Here is a 15,023-nt window from a genome sequence, read left to right on the forward strand (position 1 = left end):
TTGATGGGTTTTTTTTTGCAGTTAGACTTCTAATTTTGGTGGCTTTATTTACAGTTTCTGTAAGACTGGTTTGGTGTGGGCTGTGTAGTCTGCGTTAGCCTAATTTTAGCTTAAATAAGTGAATACTCATGGTGGTTTCTGGTGTTATCCTACCCACAGCATGTACTATATTGTGCTTGATGAGAATGCTTCCACAGTCAAAGGAGCTGCAGAGTTCCCGTATGAAGAAGTGTAAGGGAAGCAAGACATGAATCTGTAGAAATCTAACTTTTACGTATTAGTTTTTGTGTGTGTGCATGTTTTCCCTAAATCAATGAGATGGATTCATACCCTGCTCTCCAGTTTTGTTCAGGTAATTAAGATTAGAATAAAAGTAACCTTGTTCAAACTTTTATTTTGATCTAATAAAATCTGATACGTTTATGTAGGAATAAGAATCATGAAGTGAGCAGGTTCAGGTGCTTATAGGAAGCACTAGCAGTGTTAGGCTTGTTTAGAAAAATTGAGGTATACAGCCTTCTTTGTAACGTTTCAAAGTCTAATAATTCAGCTGCTCATTCTGGTGTAGTGAGTGCATACATAAATCACTAGCACACTGCATCTTGGAGATGGGCTGCTTGTAGTTGTCTGTAGAGCTTACTGCACAGTAACAGTTATAATTAATTACTTGACAGACGGAATGTCTCGGAGTAGTTTGTCATCAACACGCGCTGGTGACGGGTAGTTTGAGTGCTGAGGTGTTTGAGTATTCTCTGGTACACAGTAGTATAAAAAGCAGAATTTGGTCCTCTTCCAAGTTTTAAATTTGTCCTTGCCTTTCTGAAGAGTGGGAGGTAAAGAAAAGGTGATGCAACGTCTTGTTGAAAATATAAGCTTCTCCTACCACCTTGGACTATGAAATTGAAAGTGACTTTCTATACTTCAGCTTTGCTTGGTCCCTTGGTGCCTTGGAGAACACCATCTAAATCTGCTTTTGGCAACTTCTACAGCAGAGTTTGACATCACTGAATTTCACAGAGGGGTGTGTATATGTGCACATATGATATAAACAATATGATATAGATTCTTAATTTAGGATAAAATATTAAATTGTAATCTGAAGTACTTGATGATAGGGAGAATGGGATTCTTGAGAAATTTTGATGTGGTAAACATAAATCTGAATCTTTGTTGACCAGTATGGAGAGTTCTTCTTGTTCATATGATGTTTCCAAACATTTCTACGGTTATGCATTTGGCAGACTTCCTGAGACTTTCATAGGTCAGGAAAGCATTGGGAAGAAATCACAAACACTTCCAGTCATCTAGTACAGTCATTTCACGTAAGTGAGTAAACAGAGTGGAACAATGACTCCTTTTTTGCCTCACGTCTCTGTTTAGGTTCAAGGGTGAGCTGTTGATTGCTGGTGTATTTGTTCTGTTCTGTTGACGTTCTCAACCTAGGAAACGAATGCTTTAATTGGACAGAGTACTACTGTTTTTTCTTGTGGAGTGCCTTTTTCTTGCAGTGCTGAGAGCAGGAAACTTCTATGTGATTCCTGTCTTGCTGTTTCAAGTAGAGATAGCACTTGATTGATTACCAGTACTTTCTTTGGTTCAATAAATAAAAAAGCAAGATAATTTTTTGAATATTTATCTTGTATTTGTCATTCCTACAAGATGGGTTAATGTCTTGAAATGTCCTTAATGATGCATCACTCTCTCGAAAATGCCTTTTGTATTGTTTTGAGATGTTAGAGAGTAACTATGTTTTTCTTTTGAACTTTATCTTTTATGGAAAGGTGGAATAATACTGAAGTTATACCCACCTGAATTTTGTTATGGATTTTACTCAGGGACAAATTTAAGTCCGTGTATTAGGCATGTTTAATTTTAGTGGTATTAAGGCACGAAGGCAAAGTTTTATAGTAAGGATTTTTCTAAAATTCATGTTTCATGTATTTTGAGAATTCTGTGGCAAGTATTCCTCTTCTGATTCTCATCCCAAGCTGCCAGGTATTTTAAAAAATGATTTTTTTTCTTTCCATTTGGTTCTTGTTCACACTGTGTAGTTAAGGTGCCTTATATTTCTAATTTATTGACTTGAGAGACATATTTTATGTCTACAGTAAATGTCTGAGAGTTGCTGATGAGCATTGCCTCCTCAATACCTATTATCTCTCTTCTGTGTTTCCTTAACATCTAGGAGCCTCCAAGGAAGACCCAGGACCCCACTGACTCTGCACAAAGGCTGAACAGGGGCAGTACATGATTACAGAGGGATGGTGACTAAAAGGTGGGTAAGAGACTGTATTTTGTTAGGTCAGTAGATGATAATGTCATGGAGAGATGATGTCTGGAAAAAGACTTGTGATGTGACTTTATAACCATAACAGTTCTGCCTTTCTCTTTTCCCTAAGCTAAGGAAATCCAACAAATGGAAATGAGAGGAATGAAAGAAAAAGAACCTGCAATTCTCCTTCTTCTTACCTCTTGAATTACGCTCAACCTCAAAAAGGGAAACTATGTAAAAATGGGGATGTTTGTTTACAGTGACACTGAAAGAGTAGTGTGTTTGAAGGTCACTATTTCAAGATGCTGTTTTGGAGGCTCCACACAAACACTTACCATCAGTCTAAAAATGTCTTAGGAAAAGGAAGCCTGTATAGCTAAATGACCAGGTAGAGGAGACTATTAAAAGCAAACGGACATCTTAAAAAAAGCTGTGTCTATGTTCAGAGAAGAAAATAAAAACAAAACATTCCCCTATCAGGCTAAACAGAAAGTTAATGAATGCTTTTTTCAACCACACCAAGAGCAGGAGGCCAGCTGGAGACTCTGTGTGGCCTGTGTGTAATGAATGTATGACAGGAACAATCCAAGATAAAGCCATGGCAGAAAACTGAGTAATTCTTGTGTGTATGTGTTCACCACTGAAAAGTGTGGGGTGGTTCCTGTTTTGGAAAACTTCTTAGGTTAGGAGAAACCTTCTTAGATTTAGGAGGAACCTTCTTAGATTTAGGAGGCTGTCTTTCTGGAGCTAATTTAATGTTCTCATTTTAGCAGGTCCAGATGTAGTTTACCCTGTTGTTTTAAGACCAGCTACTTACTGTGGCATGCAGCCCATTGCTTTTAAGTGTCTCACCAGCTGAATGCTTGAAGATGTCTAATTTCATACCACATTTCAGAAAGCATTCATGTGGACTCAGGGAGTCTAAAAACCAGTGGGTCACCTGTTTAAACTGAGTGGATTAATTAAAAAATTAGATTAGTATCTCTGTTTCAGAAAGAACATTGAGTATTACAGTGGAGATACTGAGAAAGGATTGATTTCTTTGAATAAAAGCCTGATTAAGAGGATGTTTAAGACCAGGTGAACTGGTTAATATTAGCCTTCAACTACTTGAAGGATGTTTACAAAGCTGATGGAGCCAGTGTTCCTAGTTGTGGCAAACCAATAGCAGGAGGTTAATGTACCCAGATTGCAAATTGAAATATTCTGTTTGGACATTGTAGGTAAACCTTTTTCTGTAGGAGTGTAGTGCAGCACTGAATAAAACATGGGTTTGTGGTGGGGGTGGCACCTCTCCCAGTGGAGCATTCAAGTCTTGGTTGTGCAGTGCTATGACTGACCTGATCTTCTGTGGCTTTTAATGGCTAGCCAGAATGTCTGACTGGAGGACTCCCAGAGATCTTCTGTAGCTGGTATTTTTGTGATTTGAAGTCAAATCACAGAAATGGCCTGTGGTCTTTGAAGGAGACGACTGGCATGCAGGTGAAAGACAGCATTTACTTTCATAATTTACTTAAAATATGAAAATTTATTTCATATTGAAAGTTCTCTTAAAATTTTTTTGAAGGAACTAAACAGGCACATGTTAAGGAGTTGACTTATTAACTGTTTTAATAATTGTTGAAATAGTAAAGGTAAAAACTTCAGGGGAGAAGTGTGTTGGAAATCACCAGTGGATTCCCATAGATAGCTCTGTGAGTGCCCGGGGTATTTTCATATTTACAAGTGACTTGGGACAAAAGTGTGGTGACAAGGTTTATTTCTGAAACTAAGTTTTATAGGACAAAAGAGGTAAACAAAAAGGGGGCAGACTGAAACAAACACAAAAGAAGTGAGTAAAAACCAAATGGCCATTAAAATGGTGGAAGAAATTCAGGATCAGTAATGTCAAAGTATTTTTAGTTAGCTTGAGGTCTTGGGACTGCAAACAGCAAATTATTGAAAAAATCAGCTCTGTATTTTAGTAGCAATCAGGAAGCAAATTTGTATCAGGAATTGCTGTGAAAGGAGATAAACTGAAATATTAGACCACTTTCTAAATCTTGGAAGTGTTTGTGTCTTAAAGATGGTGTGCTGTCCTGGTCTCCTCATCTCAGAACATGTAGAGTAGAACAGGAAAAGTTTCAGAGAAAGGCAACAAAAATGAAGAAGTGCAGCAGAATGCAGAAGACATCCATGGAGCAGCATCCATAGAAGAACAACTAATTAGATGAGAGTTTCCAGACTGGAAAAGAGAGAATGGCCAGGTGCTCATGCTAGGTGTTTATAAAATTATGGGAGCTGTGAGGTGTGTGGATGGGAAATGAATACTCAGTGCCCCCTAATTTTGTGTTAGAAGAGACATGAGGTGAAACAGGCAGGGAACAGTTTTAAAGCTAGGAAAAGAAGTGTTTTGATTTGGGATTTTTTTCTTTTTTTCCATGGTCTGTAAGTTCTGAAATTCCTTGCCACAACATGCTGTGTGTGCTGCATGGGTATAAAGAGCTTCTGAACAAAGATGGAAAAGGAGGTGGAAGAAAATAAAAAAAGAGTTGATAAACAAAAGTACTATCCCTAGGTAAGAAAGTTACTCAGCTGCAAATTATGGAAAGTATGAAGTGTTTTGGGGAGAGTGGAAGAGAATTTTTGTATGTGGCTACTCGAAACATCTGCTCTTAGCTGCTTCTGAAGACAGAGCAGTGGGTCAGGCTGGATGTTTTGTCTGAGTTGGTTTTGTCATTTCAGTTGGGCTAAACAGCCAGCCTGACCCACTGTGGTGGTTCTTCAAGCTATTTTATAAACAGTAAGGTTGCTGGGTGCAGTCCCAGAAGAGAAATCTGTTACTAACACTATTTTAAAAAATGCTATGCTGTTATGTAATTTGAGGTCTCCCACAGAGCTTGAGTCTTTTCCCTCATTTTAAGATAAATGCTTTTAATCTTGTTTTGGCACTTGATAAATGACAATTAAATTTGTTTTAATATGTTCAAGCTGTTTCTTTGAGAGTTCAATTCTTAGTCCAAAAATCTCCGTTTTCTGTTTACCCTGTTCTCTGTACAGTCTGTAGTGCCTGTCAGGGTGTGAGGAGTTACCAGAACACCTTTTCTCAATCTGTGAGTTCTAGTGACACCCATTTTGGGGTAGAGACAGTAAACTTCAAGGGAAGAGATAAGCAAGATGAAATGGCAAAGCCTAAAGGAAGTACAAAGAGAATGAGAAAACACTGATAAATTTGGAGGTACTTTTGTGCTTGAGAGTTAGCTTGAGAAGCAAAGTGTTGGAGTTATATTATCGTGATCAAAGGGGAAAGTGACAGCATTTCATAATGGTAGCAGTTTAAATGGCTAGAACAGATAAGAGTACTGGAAGGAAGATGGTCATGGGAGAAAATTAGGGGAAGGTAGGTAAATTGATCTTAAGGAATTGAATGAAAAGATGTAAAGAAAGTCGGGGAGCTACTGGATAAGGTTCTGAAGAGTTAACAGAATTTTAGGAGCTTAGAGAGGAGTGGGTACTGGGAATGAAAGCAGCAGTATGCTTGGTTTTTCCATCAGTGATTTACACATGTGAGATAGATGGATCCATGCAAGTTTTAAAGAGTATTCCAACTTCCTGTACCAGTATATGTACTTCCTCTGGGAAGTTTTCCAAGGGGACTTGAAATCAAAAAAATTCTGAAGGGGAAAATACTTTTTTTTTCATTAGGTCAGAGAGGTTAGTGGCTCTTGGCAAAAATGAGTTTTGTTTAAACAGTAGCAAAAATGAATATAAAGAAGATGAAATGAAGACTGAGAATTTCTAAGTAAGATGGCCAAGATTTGCAAGGACAGAAATGATACAAAATTTTCAAATAGTAATATACAGTCCTGAGGAAAGGGTATTTTTCTAGCAGGAAGAGGTGATACAAAGGTGTGGATTTAGATAAGGATGGATGAGAATTGCAGAATAAGAGCAGTTAAAAGGTAAAGAAGAATAATTATATAACATAAGTCATTACCAATTTAAAGTAATGCTTAGGTCAGCCATTTCTCCACCCACCTAATTCTTTGACCTTATCCATTTATGAAGAAAAGTTCTTCTTGGGCTTCTGGCTCTTCTGGTGTCTTACTTTTGGCACTGTGCATGCAGTGATGAGGATTTCCCTTTGTGCAGGACTTGTGGAATTTTAACAAATGGAGCATAACAATGAAAAGCTCATTAGTAGTAGTTGTTCTTTGTTACAAGAAACCTGCATTGCTTCAAAGCAGCAATAGCAGTTTCAGAGTCGGAGGAGCTTCACTCTCTTTCAGAAACTTTGTGCCTGGTGTGCAACATAACTGCAGATCACTGAGCTGCAAACAGCTTGGTACTGAAGTGATGAATTGGGCTGTGCTTGAATCTGCATACGAGGTGAAGAAGGATCAGGGAGGGATGGATGAGGTCATTGTGCCTAATGGAAAACTCTTTGTTTCTTGCTGCAGAGGATGAGTCTCTTCCCATTAAAGCCAGTTAAATCTCTGAGACTAATGGCATCTAGAAGCAGGGTTTTAACACCTGGTGTGAAACTAAATGGTCTTTGATTTATAACTTTAATCTCTCTGTTTTTTTCTTACGCTTAAAATTCTAGTTAGGGGTAAGGTTCAGCTTCCCCCCCACTGGCACAACTGCCCTCCTTCAGGTCACACTCCTTGCAATAGAGATGCTACCTTTAGTTATTCCAGATACCTCTCATTTGTCTAAAGTCTCATGGGTTGCTTTCTTTTGTTGTGATGATTGAAAATGTCATAAGAATTTGTAGAAAAGGGCACTGTTTTGAGACCTTTTGAGCTCTGTTGATCCAGGTTTGGTGGAAATTTTTTTTTTTCACATGACAGATTTTTATACTTGCAGTGTGTGCATTAAAATATGTATAATCTGTTTGCTCTGGAAGCCCTTTTGGCAACACTGCTGAAGCAGTTTGAATTATTTTTCACTCGGATTCAGATTGTATCTTTATAAAATGTGGTGAAATCCAGTGCTGGAAAACATGCAAGATTGACAGCCCTGGAAATTGAAATCCCTGTTAATCCATGTACTAGCTAGCACAGCCTAGCTGGAGCAGACTCTCTATCTTGGCAGCACGGCTCACGGTTAACCTGATGAGATGACCTCTGTTTCAGTTATTTGTTGTTTACAGAGAACTGAAGGTTTGCAAAGATTTTTCACAGTAAAAGCAAAGTGTTTCAATTTCTGTTTTCAACATCTTTCTACATGATGTGTTTATTACAGTATAAATACAGGTTCGTGTCTTTTAAAAAAGCAGAGCTATGAACTCTGCCCCGAATTTCTTCTGTAAAAGTGGTGTTTGTGTATGGCTGTATTATTAGTTGTAGAAATTGGTAGGGCTGTAGTGAAAGAAACAGAATGCATCATGGTGACATTAGCAATTTAGGATTTCTGCTAGATTGCTCTGCAACTGTCTCATCAGCATCATGGTGAAAGGAGAAAGAGTTGGCCGTGGATGAAAGGTTGGGTGGAATTTGTTCCTGTATCCAAAGTGTGCACCTCAAAGAGAGTGCCATCCTCTCTCTGGGGGGATGCATGCAGGGGTAGAGCATAGCAACTGCATCATGCTAGGAAGTTTGGTGTTACTCTTTGGTAAGCTGAGTGTCATTCTCATTTAAATGTCTGTCTTGTCAAGTGACACATTCCCTAACACTGCCAGACATTGCCAGTTTTTACTTGGCCAGATGTATACAATATATGCAAGTTGCCTTGTTTGGTGTGGTGGGGTTTTTTGTGTGTCTAGTCCCTTTTCTTTTTGAACCTCTCTAGATCAAACCCTGCATTTTATTATTGTGTAAAGGACTCAGTGGAAAGGCATTTCATCCTCAGCATTTTCCTTCCAAGAACAGATTCCGTAGACCCTTCTCTTACCTATGATACTTGTAGCTATTTGCACCACTGCTGCATAAAATGACACTTTTCTGCTCTGACTTTTCAACACCACACCCACAGCCAAAGGGAAGGTTTTACTTGTAAATTATTTTATTGCACTTGTGTTTTGCCTTGTGTCATTAGTAGACACCATTTCCAACGATTCTTTTTCATTTGTTTGGTTAGGGTTTTTTTGTTTTGGTATTCCTTCTAAGGCTTTGATCTTGGACTGTTGTCCTGGAAGTAAATTTAACAACATGTCTCTGTAGCAATATGCAATTGACATCAATGCAGAGATTTAGTAAATAAAGGAGAAAGACAATAACTGCAAAAGGCTTACAGTAGAAGAGATGGAGACGGTGAGATTTTAATATTGTGAGAGCATTTTCAGTACCACTGTCAGGTGAAGAACAAAAATAAAAGCAAATGCAGGAAAGGAAAGGTAGTGTTTTAGCATTTTATTGGTGTTTACATGAATACCCTCTTCTGCTGAGACATGTTTTGGTTACCTTAAAAAGGAGAGGAACTGAGGTCTACAGAGTCTAGGAGGATGAGGGTGGATAGGGAGCACAAAAATGGATGAGGTGGGTAGGGGAGCACAAAAATGGGTACAGGCCCCTCTGTATACATTTTGGGGGTGTGTATACATAATATGTATTTTTGGTAGTCTTGGGCAGCACTAAGGATCTTGGAGACTGCACATCATCCAGCCTTGGCATAAAATGAAGGGATGGTCCAGAAATTTGCCTTGAAGCAGCTGTGGGGGTTCTAGAAAAATTGAATACGAACTAACCAGCCCAAGAAAGCTGAATCTGTGCCTTTACTGTTAGTAAAATCTAAGCAAAGATGCAATCATCCTGTGTGTTTCTATTTAAGGGCTGAAGATGACCTTGACACATTTGGTCTCTGAAGTGTAGATTCCCCAAAAGGAGCAGTCAGAGCTATGTTTTAGTGTATGCAATCTGTGCATACATACTGTATGCTCATAAGATTCCAAAGTGATAAATGAAAAATGATGGCTACAAAGCTACCAAAGTGATTTTGTATATGATGGAGACATCAGTGACACTTCATGTAATTTAGTCTTTGACTGATGAAAGCTGTCAGCCACTGAGAAACCATTGGGATAGATGTCACTAAAGAAATTGAATTTTCACAACATTGTTAGTTTTTTGGGGTTTTTTATGGAATAGATTTTTTTCCTGAAAGCTTGTAAATGGAAATCATTAAAAAGAGCATCATCATTAAGAATTAGATAAACCATGCAAATCAAAGTAATCTAAAGAAAATAATAGGATTTTTCAAGCTGGGAAAAAATAGAGTCTATTCATTTTATTATTTTTGAGACACAAATGCACAGAGCAGGACAGTGCTCTGAAGAAAACCCTCAAGAGGCTTTCCTTTATTGAAACAAGTAAGTCAAGAGCCATTCATTCCTCATTTAACTTTAGGCTATTTGACATTTCCTTATTTGTTGTTTCACATTGAGAGCATTACACCAGATAGTATATGATTTCTGTTGTGTTAAGTTTTACTACTTTTACTCTTAAAAATAGAACTTAAATTTTCAACCGTTGTGTTGGAGGAAGAAAAGAAAGTTATGATTTATTCTCTTTAGAAGAACTTTTTCTTTCTCTCCCTTTTCTTTTGTATTCTTTTTTTTTTTTTTTTGGTGTTGTGATATATTTTAGGATCTAGTAAAAAATAAGCAAGTTTTTTAACAAGTGCAGGGGTGTTCCTCATATGTGTAAAACCTCTGTATGTGACTACATGAGGTCTTGAGTATAAGCATTGTAGTAATAAAGAATTTGACCTTTTGTATTTGCAAACTGATGGTTTGGATATTTTAGCTGTAGAATGGTCTTTGAAAATCTTTGTGCCTTCCATTGTTTTTAATTTTATGTGCTTTATTTCAGGAAAAGATTTATTAACTCGGTATTTCACCGAAACTTTAAAATACCTGTATCTTACTTCAGGATTTATTGAGTAACTAAAAGTGTGTCTGAACTTTTAGAAATATCTAATAGAAACATTTTTTTTTTTCCTCCTAGCTTCTCATTACAGGATTCTGATAGCTTTGTCAGGGTTCCCTGTGTTTCTGATTAACATCTTCAGAAGACAGAACTGATGCAGAGGGGAGCTGTCTGATTTTTCTTTTGCAGTTCTAACTGAATCAGAGATCTGTATGTAAGATATGATATGGAAGAGTGTAATTTGGATTCATGGAATGCCCTTTGCTTATAGTCATGGGAGTTAATCGTGGGATTAGAGGAAACATTAAACAGTGCTTTCATGTGTGTGTTAAATCTTTGTAAGTGTGTGGTAAAAATCTTGTTGGTGTAGAAATTATATAAATCATCATCTTTGCATGATAGTGTTAAAGGGCAACAAAATGAAGTAGCAGCCTCCTTGCCCCTTATGCAATCTGCTCTGGTGGGAGGTGTCTTTGCCTATGGGGTACCATGACCAGGGTTGGAGCAAGATGATCTTTTAGGTCACTTTTAACCAAAACCATTCTGTCATTGTCTGATACTGATTGTATATTATCTGCACTAATTTGCATAATCAGTGCAGACTGAACCCTTGGATGGTTCAGGCCACCTATCCCATTGGATACTCTGTTGCTTATCCAAGAACTGGGGAAAGAATCCAGAAGCTTGGTGAGATGCCTGCTTGTTTTGAATGCTTACCTTGATAGAAAAGCTGCACATAAATGAATAAGTGGGGAACAGAAGTGTTCTGTAGCAGAGATGTGGGATGGGAGCTCTGAGCTGCCTTACCTCTCCTTGTCCCTCATATCAGTCTGCTAAGCCTTGCTGTCACTTAAACTATTGCTATGAAATCAGAATATGTTGGTTATTGATGGAAAGAAACAAATCAAAAGCTGGCAATTAGATGGGAGTTGAGAGGAGTTGGGAGTCTGAAGTGCATTTGCAGATGGGGCCATGGGGCTGAGGGGATTTGCCATAAAAGTTGTGCTCTTCTCCGCTGTATTTTGGTTGTCTTAGCTGTGACCACCCTACATTTGCTGAGAAGAGTTTGCTTAATACCCAGTGCCCATTAAAATTCTACCAAAGAACTTCAGGACTGAGCCCACTGCATAAGATGAATTGCCTTTATTATCTAACTGAAGCGGGCTGTCACAATAGTCATTTCATGACACTTTGGAGCTCATCCAGCAGTTCTTTAAGGTAGTAACTGCTTTAATATAATCTTTATTTTGGATGTTTGCCTAGTATTAATGTGCAGAATTCCCACTAATAGTTTTGTTTTAACAGTAAAATTTTGTCCTTTAGGTTTCTGATTCACATTTATTATATTAAGTTTCTATGAAAGCTAAATACCAGGTACTGTCAAGTGCTTTTATACAGTGATACACTAAATGACAGAGAACTGTTTTAAGTTGAATTTAATTTTTTTTAAAAAACCCAGCTATTTGAAATTGCTATATCACTGTCTTCCTTCTGGTTTCTCTTTACATCCATGTACAAATTTTGGCACGTTTTTTAGTACAGTTTACAAATATAAAAAAGTATGTCCAGATGGCTACAGCAATAATCTGTGATGTGATGATCTTCTTTTTTAATTATTCAACACATGTGACTCCAATCTCTGTGTTGCCTTTTCCCAATTTATATAGAATGCAACAGCTAAGCTTGCATTACTTTCTTATTACCTCTTTTTTACCTGCTTCAATTAACTTTGCCTTTGCTTGAATCTACTTTTGTACATCTTCCAGATTTGACCTTCTCCCAGTCCTGAACTTGTGCTTTTAGTTCAATCAAGCCATGTTTCTAAACGGGTTTTTTAGTGGTTTTTTTTAGGGTTTTTTGGACAGCTTTCAGAATACAAGCTTTTGTAATTTAAGAGTATTTTATTTTTAATGAAGTTTCAGCACATTGTTAATGAAAGTTAAGTCACAGCTTTACTTGTAGTTGTGACCCTGGTCCCACATAGATTCTTAAATCTCTTTGGTGAAATTTCAAAATTCACTTTCTCTGTGACTGAAAAGCTTGCAGTATGAGACTCAGACCTTAGCAGAAAATGGAAACATGTCTGTGCTTGGTCAGAGGGGCATCCAGCCCAGCATCTGGTCTTAGTCAGGAGCAGACAGCACATGGCTCAGGAAAGAGAGTAAAACCATAGCAAGCAGCTAGTGGGATTTTTCCAGAACATTGTTTCAGTTTCGGGCTCAGGAAGTTCCTGAATTTCACACTGCAAAATAGGAGTTTCTGCATATTTTATAGCTAGCAGTGGGTCCATTTTCTGAAGGTCTTCCTGACCCCATTTTGAAGCTCTGTAATTTTTTTGAAATGAACAGGACCCTGTTGTACAAACTCTGTTCTGAACTCCTATTACTCTCAGCACTTGAAACTGTATTTCTGCAGAACAGCTTGTGTTCTGTGTCGTTGATGGTGTTGACAATCTGTTAGGCCCTAAGAAAATGTGTTTGGTTTGCCAATAATAGTACCAACTGGAAAAGGAGCAGGCAAGTGTTGTGTAGAGAGAAAAGAGAAGACTAAATGCAAGGCTATATGCATTGATCCCTTATTTGCTACGGTTTTTCCTTCTCCATTTCCTTTCCTGCTCTAGCTGACACTTTTGGCTTTTCCTGGATCATTTTCTTTCACTTCATGTCTTTCCCTTGTTAAACCTGTTCTGTTTCTTCATTCACTTTTCAGACTTTTATTTGCAAAAATCGTTACCGTTTCGTTTTTCACATTATTTTGTAAAAGAAGATTTTGCTGGCTTTGTAGTTTGTCTGAGCTGGAGAATCCTTCCTTTTATTGCCTCGTTTCTGATGGCCAGTCTAAGGATCCGAGTTCATTGGGTGTTCCAAGCATGGCATGGGGAAAGGCTCTCTCAATGACTGGAACAGGGTACTAGATATGAGTGGAAGAAAACTTTAGGAATCTGTGTCTTGGGAGGATATAAAAAAGGCTGAGGACTTAATGGATAGCTAAGAAAAAAAAAGGGATTTCAAAAGAAGTGCTGAGATTTTGTTGGAACTTGTGCTTAGTCTATGCTGATTTGACTTCCTACCCCTAAGTTGCCTGTGGTTCTCGCCTGCATGGCCCTGCTGGGTTGACCTGTGCTTGCTCAGGGAGCTGAAGTCCACTGGCTCTACACCCCACTGATGAGGCAGAGAAGCCCACAATGTGATAATTGAGTTCCAAGGTGTTGTTACAAACTCCTGGCTTTGCTCAGGCTAGTGTTCTTGAAGCAGAGCTTCCTTTGCTGAACTCACAAATATCAGCTCTGTGAGAAGTGCTGGGGAAGTAGCTTTGATGGCAGATTCTTGTTTTATGACTTGTCACCCCTAGCTACAGATATTAGCTGTCTTTTGGCAGAATGTCACTATGAATTCAAGGACTGATTTTTGACTGTGCTAGTCAATGACAGCTGATGGCTGTCTGCCTCCTGCAGAACTTAAAATTCATGCCACTGCAGAAGTGAATGACAGCACTAAAAAAAAAGTTGAAGGTACTCAGTAATCATTTTTTTAGTTGAAGCTGACTCTCACTTTATGCAAATACAGATTAGAATATGCTACTCTGCTGCATAGTAAACAGTCTGCATGGCTGGGTCCAGTGATGACACGTGATGGTGTACGGCTGGATTATTTCACTGAAGAAGATCTGTAGCTTCCAGTCTCATCTCCATGTTTAGTGAGGGGATCTTTGAGCTATTGCTCTAATCTAACTGTGTATCTGACTGATATTCAAGTTGTTTTTCTAAAGGTATACTGAGTAAGGAATGTAATAATTTCAAAGTAATTATACTATAAAGAGATATAGATTTGGGGTTTTTGTGTATTTGACAGGAAGTAGTATATGCTACACTAAAAACAACTGCTTGGGGGATTTTTTTTTGGATTTTTTGTTTCTTTTTTTTGAGAGAGTCCTCTTGGTGCCTCCTTCTGGCCTGATCCCTTTTTTCTTTTGAGCTCCAGGACTTGTCACTACTGGTGAATTCAAAGTAGACATATTGCCTTAGAATTTAGCTAAATTTTTTGGTAGGTGCGGTGACAGAGTCTTTTTTATGTATTCTTTTCTCTAACTATCTTCCTCTCAAATGTTTTGCATTAGTTTAAGGAGTTTGGCTTTAACAAATCAAGAAGAATTACAGAAAGAGGCACCTGAGCTACATTGCAGGGGTACTCATGATGCCTTCTTTCCTGATTTGTCTACATGCTTACTAGTGATACACAACAGCGTGGCCTTTCTTTTGGTGAAGAGGAAACAACAGTTCTCCCCATTTTCTTGTCACTTGCAGCAGCAAGAAAGTGTTCTCTTCTTTTAATAAATGGTAAAAAAGGTACCACTAGCAATACAGTAGACAAACTAAGTATTTTTCATAAAATTGTCATGACCAAAGATGAAATAGTCACTACTGTTTTAAAGTGTGTGCAGTAGCAATATGGAACAACATTTTTCTTTGTTCTTGTAATTTTGTTCTAATGAACCCATAGAATGTGCAGTTTGTTTCATTAGTTAAATACTTTTTTCCCCAGGCTTGTGCTAGTGCAAAAAGGTCATTTGGAGTAGTTACTTCACATGAGCAGTTTTTTTTCCAAGTCTTGTCTGTTTTGCAAAGATGTGGAGCAAAGTGCTCAGGGAAAGAGGAATGGGTCTCCTGCAACAAATTCCATGAGCAGCATCTGCAAGAGGAACCCTTAAAGAAAGCCCAGACTGGCTTGTGAATGCCTGTACCCAGAATCAGTCCTGAAACTGGCACCTTTTAAACATGCCAAACCCTGCTGTTTGTACACTTATATAGACATAGGCTCACTTCATCTTTTACTAAAAGTGTAGTTGAAATCTGTCACTTATAGAATCAGCAAAGATAATTATTTGAAAGCATCTTTGCTTTGGAA

The 15,023-nt window shown here is 38.0% G+C and overlaps 1 protein-coding gene across 10 annotated transcripts in view; it reads left to right on the plus strand.

Moving 5' to 3' along the window:
- Positions 1-15,023, plus strand: part of SEMA5A (semaphorin 5A) — a 320,230-nt gene that overhangs the window by 79,024 nt on the left and 226,183 nt on the right. For 7 of the 10 annotated variants that reach the window (XM_059854936.1, XM_059854910.1, XM_059854986.1 and 4 more), the window contains one exon: positions 2,186-2,275. The gene's annotated coding sequence lies outside the window, so the exon portion shown is untranslated. Of the gene's footprint in view, positions 1-1,974; positions 1,996-2,185; positions 2,276-4,704; positions 4,830-15,023 lie in introns of those variants that run through there. The other 3 variants (XM_059854946.1, XM_059854978.1, XM_059854970.1) reach the window with 2 other exon arrangements.

Source organism: Haemorhous mexicanus, chromosome 1 (genome assembly GCF_027477595.1).
Source record: "Haemorhous mexicanus isolate bHaeMex1 chromosome 1, bHaeMex1.pri, whole genome shotgun sequence".
Taxonomy (NCBI): Eukaryota; Metazoa; Chordata; class Aves; order Passeriformes; family Fringillidae; genus Haemorhous; species Haemorhous mexicanus.